The 8,299-nt window shown below is 45.0% G+C and overlaps 1 long non-coding RNA gene across 1 annotated transcript; it reads left to right on the top strand.

Moving 5' to 3' along the window:
• The first annotated feature begins 1,520 nt into the window (after positions 1 to 1,520).
• LOC122430160 lies at positions 1,521 to 5,328 on the top strand. The gene is made up of 3 exons (XR_006266248.1): positions 1,521 to 1,631; positions 1,722 to 1,817; positions 5,002 to 5,328. It is a non-coding gene; the product is annotated as an uncharacterized LOC122430160 (long non-coding RNA).
• The last annotated feature ends 2,971 nt before the right edge of the window (positions 5,329 to 8,299 follow it).

The following is an 8,299-nucleotide window of genomic DNA, read 5'->3' as shown; positions in this document are numbered from 1 at the left end:
GTTCAGCCTGGATGAGTCATCCTGGCAGGGAACATGACAAGTGGGGAAGGATGTGGGCCATCCTCAATCTAGCCCAGATCCCCACCTCTTACGGTTCTGTCCTAGACATGTGATCCTTGGCTCCAAAAGCATAGCGCTTATTTCACGATGCCATGCCCGCTTGTCTACTGTTTGTCTCCTTTGATGGACAGAAATTTCACTGAGGTTGAGGGCCCAGTAGTCTCAGCACTTAGAACCAAGCCTGCTTCATGGCTGCAGCTTGGTGACCCGTTGGGGAGCATCTGGAGTACTAAAGGAGGTGTATTTACTAAAATTGCTTCTGAACTTCCTCTATGCATCATGAAACTTGGCTTTGGCATCATCCTTGAGACATATAAGGCACTTGAAGTCGGGGATGGGAGACAGGGAGCCTCAAGTTATAGGAGAATTTCCTGCTAAGTAAGCTTCCAGTCTCATTCCCTAAAGATTGACCTGTTCTGGGGACTCTGCCCACTCTCCCCAACTCCACTGTAGTCAGGGTACAAAAAATGAAGATGATAAGAACCTGCTGTATAGTATGAGGAACTTTACTCAATACTCTGTAATGGCCTATATGGGAATAGAATCTACAAAAAAAAAAGAGTGAATATATGTATAACTGCTTCACTTTGCTATACATGTGAAACTAACACAACATTGCAAATTGACTATACGTCAATAAAATTTAAAAAATATTATTAAAAACAAGCAAACAAATCTGCAGACAACCCCAGGGCCTCTAGGATGGTTGGCTTTCTGATGCTCACACAGCCTTCACTCTTCCTTGTTGTTTGAGGGATGCCAGACAAATGAAAACGTTTATTTCTTGAGAAGACAGAGGTCAGGTTCAAGTAAGAGACTGATGTTTCCATTGGAAAACTTAGGAATTACCCATCCTGTACGGTATAATTAAACTAGAGAGAAGGATGGTATCAAAGGAACTGGTATTTACGAAGCACTTACTCTGCGCCAAGCATAGAGCTAGCTTTTTTGTGTCCAAATGAGTTTATTCAAGCCAAATTGGCTTAGAAAATAAAGAATCAGCCCACAACAAGGGAGACCTGGTTTTAATCCCTGGGTTGGGAAGATTCCCTGGAGAAGGGAATGGCACCCCACTCTAGTATTCTCGCCTGGAGAATTCCATGGACAAAGGAGCCTAGCAGGCTATAGTCCACGGGGTCGCAAAGAGTTGGACACAACTGATGTGACTAACATTTTCACTTTCAAAACAGTATGAGATGATCACTTCCATTTACAGGTAAGGCTGCATGTGGTTGCCTGACGGCTGTCATAGTGCTGGTGAGAGGCACAGGTGAGGTCTGAAACCTGGGCCACTAAACTCTAAAACCTCCATCCTCGTTTGCTAACACAGTCCTGAGGCATCACTGCTGCCTCCTGGTGGCCCTGAAACACTCTGGACTGGCTCCTGGGCCAACAGGTTTCTTCCAGTTTCTGAAGTTACCCAGATACTCATCGTGACCAGGAAATGTTGGGTTCTTTGCAGAGAAAAGCTGCAAGACGCCTGGACCTCACACTGAGGAGATAAGTGGCCCTAAAAGACAAACACGAAACCATGACTTTGTGGTTTTCTTCTATTATTTGGGGGAAGACAGGTAAGTGCTAATAAAACCTCTGTTTCAATCTCACCAGTGTCAATTATTCACAGAGAATTAACCACTGCTGGGGCTCTTCCTTTCCTGTAGGGAGAACAGCTGGTGATCTACAGAGCCCGGCCTCTGTGTGGGCTTTAGTCCTTTGAATATCAGTGCCCTCTGGAGGTCGAACTCGGAGAAGCGAAGGTGAGAGGTGCCCCTGCTCCTTCTTATCCAAGTCCCTGCCTCCAGGCGCAAAGGCTGGGGGACTTTGAAGGAATGTCTTTCCTAGTGTGACCCTCAAGTGTGAAATATCAAGGAACCACTGGGCTAGTAGGAAATCACTTGGTTCCTCAGATCCATGTCCAAGGTTCTGGTTTTTTCCCTATAATGGATCTTCCTGCATGTTCTATTCTGTTTACCTGTCTCAAGGTAAAGGGTTCCCAGTGACACCTTTCACCAAGAGGGAGGGATTCCCAGTGAGAAGACAGTATCACTATGCACATAGTGTGTCCACATAAAGGGTCACTGTCTGTGTTTTCTTTGTTCAGATACAAGCAGGCCCAGAGAGCAGAGGTAGGTTCTCTTTATGGCTCTGCTCCGGCCTGGCAGTCCTAAGGCTGTGATGGTAGGAGCTGGGGAGAAAACAGCCTGATGTTTGTTGAACACCTACTGTGTCCTGGCCCCTACTTTAACTGTCTGATTTTCTTAAGAAGACTATCCTTTCCTTTGGTTCTTCTTCCTCTTCTTCTTCTTTTTTTTAAAATTTCTGACCACACCATGTGATGTGTGGGATCTTTTAATTTCCTGACCAAGGAGCCAACCCACACCCCCTGCATTGGAAGTTCAGGGTTTTAACCCATGGACCACCAGGGAAGTCTTTCCTTTGGTTCTTTTAAAACCCTAGGTTGAGTTTATTTTTGAATGGTAGATTGTCCCTTAGATAGGATGTCCATAGTAGGGCTGCTCAGATGAGAGCCAGCGGCAAGAAAATAAGGTGATACTACAGTCCCAACAGGGTGAGCCTGGTGAATGTCATGTCTGTGGTTAGGACTGACGACCAGGAGAGGGATTCCTAGACTCCAAGCTTCCTCTTTTTACCCCAGAGAGTGTGATTTAGGAAGTTTAGGCCTAAAGAAGCCTTTGCTATAGTCTGTATTTGATTTATGTGGATAGCTGGGCTTGGACTGTGTTCCTAAGTGTCAGTAACCATCTCGTAATTACGATTCTGTGTCTTTCTGCTGTGGCCAAGGCCTTGACTTGGTAACACACCCACATCCTCTCAACCCATACCATTACTGAGCTCACTGGTTCAACTTGCATCCATCCCCAGACACCTGTGTCCACCACCAGCGGTCTTTCTTTGGAGGTAGGAACCCACTCTGGTCACATGCAAAGCAAGCCAGAAATGCCAGGGAATTGATGTCTATCTCATCAGTAGCCTTCAACCCTTAACTGTAGGAAATTCAATATATCATCTACAGAACATAAGGATAATGTGAACCCTATCATGTAAGATCATGCTCAGAGGTGATGCCCAGAAAGCTCTTCCTTTAGAATGCACACAAGTCTCTTAAAGGCAAAGACTAGGACTTTATTAGGATTCTAAAACCCAATGCCAATTTCAGTCAATGTGTGTGTGTTCCATCGCTCAGTCTTGTCTGACTTTCTGTGACCCCATGTACTGTAGCCCACTGGGCTCCTCTATCCATGGAATTTTCCAGGCAAGGATACTGGAGTAGGTTGCCATTTCCTTCTCTAGAGGATCTTCCCAACCCAAGGATGGAACTCACATCTCTTGTGTCTCCTGCATTGGGAGACACCTGCAGGTGGGTTCTTTACCATTAGAGCCACCAATTTCAATTTCAGTCAATAATTCTCTAAAAATCACTGGTGTGGTGCTGGGCAAGATGGGATAGTATTTATCAGAATTTAGTGTTTGATCTAAAGAGATTCCAGTCTGGTGGGTTTAGCAGACTGTGGTCTTTTCCATTCAATCCTAGTACTTTAGAATAACTTTTGCATTAGTTATCTCTTGCTGTGTAACAGATTGCCCTGAACTTAATAGCTCAAAACAAGAATCATATATTGTCTCTTACAGTGAGTGTGGATCAGGAATTCGGGATTGGCTTCTCTGGGTCTCTCATGAGGTTGCAGGGCTATAGTCAGTGGAAGGCTCCACTGGGGGTGAGGATCCACTTCCAAGGTTTCTTACTCACTTGCCTGGCTATGAGTGGAATGCTCTAGCTGCTTTTCACATGAGCCTCTCTGCAGAACTGCCTGAGTGTCTCCATGGCATGGTGGCTTACGGAGCCATCCAAGCGGTCAAGCTGTAATGCCTTTTCTGAGTCACTCAGTCGTGTCCGGCTCTTTACAATTCCACAGACCATAGCCCACGTAGGCTTCTCTGTCCATGGGATTCTCTAGGCAAGAATACTGGGGTGGATTGCCATTCCCTTCTCTAGAGGATCTTCCTGACCCAGGGGTCGAACCTAGGTCTCCTGTGTTGCAGGCAGATTCTTAACCGTTTGAGCTACAGGGAAGACCTTTTTCTGACCTGGCCTCTGAAATAACATAGTGTCGTTTCTGCTTTATCTCATTGGTCACACAAATCAGTCCTGATTCATCGTGGAGGAGGCCACACAGGGAGTGACTAGCAGGTAGTGGTCATCTTGAGGCTGGTTACTGTGGGTTTCTATGGAAAAGTTCATCCCTTGTAAAGGTTTATGGGAGAAATGCGTAGAAAAACAACAGCTTCAAATTACATTGGGAAGTGCCTATTGACGGGACAAGCAGAAACATTTAAAGTGTTCTTATTTGGTAATTTCCCATAATGCTTTCTATGGGTAATGGTCTGTAACCTTTTTGTCAAACACTCTCCAACCCACAGGAAAGCTTTGCTTTGATATTGAGGTGGAAACTCCTTACAAATGTGTAAATCAAGTCACACTTGAGCAGAACATTTGAGAGCTCTGCTTTTGATGTGGAAGAGTCAGCTCTCAGATGACTGGTTTTCTTCTAAAACCTAAAATCCCCCAACTTCTCAGAGATGTAAGTCAGAACCTTAATCCCCAGAGTCAGGTCAGGCCACAGTGTGGGTATGGCTACTTGCCGGTGTTCTCTGATCCGGGATAAGACTACACAGTGGAGGCCTTTGTTGTGCTCCGGGCAGAGGGCGTCCCTTGGCCTGATTGCTTTGGGGCTCGTTTCCTGACCGGGAAGGTTTTTACCACCTGGAGGACAGATCGCTCCAAAACAAACAGGCCTCCCCACCTCCCAGCTTTGAGCTCTGTACTGAGCCCTGAACTTCAGGCAAAAGAAATGAACCATGGACTTATCATCAGTAGCAGTAAATACCAGTGCTCCAAAGAAGTTTTTACATTTTTTTTAGGTCCTTGCTACCAGAGGTCAAGTTCCCATTGCAGCAATGGGGGGAAAAATTGCAAATCTGAGGAGATGGCATTGAAAGAAACCAGGAAAAAGGAAATGGAAGCAATTGACACGCTGAACTTTATTTCTCAGCCATGGACATAGCCTGGGAACCCCACTCTTATCTTATGGGAAGTAGTCCTTTTAGCCATTCAAAAAAAAAAAATGAAATAAAATTACAGTGCTATGGTATGTTCAAAAATACCAGTGCTATGCACAAGGGAACTCTGCTCAGCGGCAGCCTGGATGAGAAGAGAGTTTGGGGGGAATGGATTCATATATACATATGGCTGAGTCCGTTTGCTGTCCATCTGAAACAATCACGGCATTGTTAATTGGCTCTGCTGCTGGTGCTGCTAAGTTGTTTCAGTCGTGTCAGACTCTTTGTGATCCAATGACTGCAGCCTGCTAGGCTCCTCTGTCCATGGGATTCTCCAGGCAAGAATACTGGAGTAGGCAGCCATTCCCTCCTCTGAGTTCAATTCAGTTCAGTCGCTCAGTTGTGTCTGACTTTGCGACCCAATGGACTGCACCATGTCAGGCCTCCCTGTCCATCACCAACTCCTGGAGCTTACTCAAACTCATGTCCATTGAGTCAGTGATGCCATCCAACCATCTCATCCTCTGTCGTCCCCTTCTCCTCCTGCCCCAATCCCTCCTAGCATCAGGGTCTTTTCCAGTGACTCAACTCTTTGCATGAGGTGGCCAAAGTATTGGAGTTTCAGCTTCAATATCAGTCCTTCCAACGAATATTCAGGACTGATTTCCTTTAGGATGGACTGGTTGGATCTCCTTGCAGTCCAAGGGACTCTCAAGAGTCTTCTCCAACACCACAGTTCAAAAGTATCAATTCTTCTGTGCTCAGCTTTCTTTACAGTCCAACTCTCACATCCATATATGACTACTGGAAAAACCATAACCTGACTAGACGGATCTTTGTTGGCAAAGTAATGTCTCTGTTTTTAATATGCTGTCTAGGTTGGTCATAACTTTTCTTCCAAGGAGTAAGCGCCTTTTACTTCCCTCCTCTAATCGGGTATTTAAAACTTTTTATATTTTCAAGTTGCTCAGTTGTGTCTGATTCTTTGCAACCCCATGGACTATACAGTCCATGGAATCCTCCAGGCCAGAATACTGAAGTGGATAGCCTTGCCCTTCTCCAGGGGATCTTCCTAATCCAGGGATTGAACGCAGGTCTCCTGCATTGCAGGGGGATTCTTTACCAACTGAGGAAAAGCCAAAAATCTGACACTTGTAGTTTGTTTCCTCCTGCCGCTTAAGAGAGAGATAAAAATGTCTGACACTTGCAGCCTCCATTTGGAGACCCCTAACCTTCCTGCCTGTTACCCTCTCATTCCCCCCTTTTCTTTCAGGAGAATTATGCTGCCTCGGGAAAGGGGCATCGTTTTCATTCTGTAACTGCTTCTGAGCTGATAAGGGGCGTCGTCCCTAAATTGGTGAAGCAACATGTTCTCCTAACCCTCATATTGAGGGTCTCTGATCCAGGGGCCCTAAGCAGTAGTTGCAACTCCTGCTGCAGTGGCAGGAGTTTGAGAAACCATTTGTGACTTAAAAGCCTTCATGTGGTTGAAACAAATCCAGTTACACAGTTACAGATGCAGGGAGCAAACAGCAAAAACAGAACAATCAACAAAGTTAAAAGTCACATTATGTCCACAGTTAAGGTACAAAGTGTTGCACCAGTCCATTCTAGGATTGTTAGATGTCATTGGCTATACTCAATTGGCTATATGCCAACATAAAATTAAAAGTAAAAAGAAAGAAAATCATACACTAGTAAAAAAATAGCAATGCTATGGTATGTTTGCTTCATGATATAATATGTTAAGATACATTCTCTTTTAGCTTTCTCACAATAACTGTTTGAGGTTGGTGTTATTTGCCTCTAGCCATTCTAATGAAAATGGCAAAATCTTCCCTCTTTATCCTGCTTTATTGATTTATTTTTTTCCATAGAGCTTATTACTGTCTGGCATTATATCCCACATCTTTATATTTGTTTACTTTCCTATTATCTAGTTGCTCGTCTTAACAGGTAAGGTCCATCAAAACAGCGAATGGGTTTGTTTCACTCTTTGCCACATTCCCAGAGCCTGGTTAATGCTCCATACACAATTATTGGCAAATAACCTTTGCACTGAGTCAGCTATGAGAGATTAAATAACTTCCTACTGGCCTTCGGAATATAAATTTTATGGCCTTTTCATGCCTGTGTTTTCTGTATCAAGAATCCAAGGAAACTGAGGCCACAAGTTTGCAAAGCTGCAGAATGGAAGTTCTCACACCACAGCCCAGGGCTTCTGGAATTTACTCAGCCTTGTTCTTGCTGCAATAGGCAAGCACAGGATTTTGCCCCAGGATACAAGATTAATGCTTAGGCTGGTAAACATTCTCTTATGCTCTCCAGCGTGGTTCACTGGCCTCCTGGTTCCTGGGCCTGGAAATGCACTTTGGGTGTAACTCAGCACAATTACATCCCACCCCAGTGCCCATTCCCATCCTTATTATCAACATGGCCCATAAGGAAATAGCTTGAACACAGTTACACATGGCTACTCAGATGTATATATGTATATATGTAAATTTCTACATGGGAAGAGCTTGTGTCCAAAAAACATCTGAATCAGTACTAGGGTGAAGCCCCATGGACTTTCAGAAGAGATTTTGTCATGATTATGTATTTTTAGGGTCACTGGACAATTCCTTCTCCATCTTCCGCTTGACCTAGGTTTTCTTCTTTGCTTGCCACCTGGCCTTCCTCTCTGCTTCTCTGCCTTTATCTCTCCCGAGAGGTGAAAGAGGCTGTCAGGATTGAACATGCCCAGTAAACCACTGAGGAGCTTTGGTTGCCAAGCTGGGGAAGCTGCAGCAACCACTCCCTTATGGCCATGTGCTTGGAGAGCCAAGAACAACCAAAATACATCAGCTGGGAGTCGACCCTTGCAAGCAAACAGATTGGTCCAGCTTCCATCACTAAAACAGCTTGTTGGAGGAGTCTGGTTCTACTGAGCGGAACCACATGTTTATACCCAATGACTCAGTTCAGTGTGTTCCTCCTGAAAATAGGATTGGAGCCCATGAGCCACTGGCCCTGGTTTGGCGGATTTGTTATACAAGACCTACCTTGCCCATCATTCCTGGGCTGAACTGCCTTTCCAAGCCCACCCTCTTCTTTGCATCTCAGGGTAGACAAAAACAGCACTGCTTGATAAACGACTTGCAAACTGCAGCAATCAGGC

This window comes from Cervus canadensis, chromosome 28, assembly GCF_019320065.1.
Source record: "Cervus canadensis isolate Bull #8, Minnesota chromosome 28, ASM1932006v1, whole genome shotgun sequence".
NCBI lineage: Eukaryota > Metazoa > Chordata > Mammalia > Artiodactyla > Cervidae > Cervus > Cervus canadensis.
Note: the sequence above shows the minus strand (reverse complement) of the source record. Positions and strands in the feature narration are given on the sequence as shown.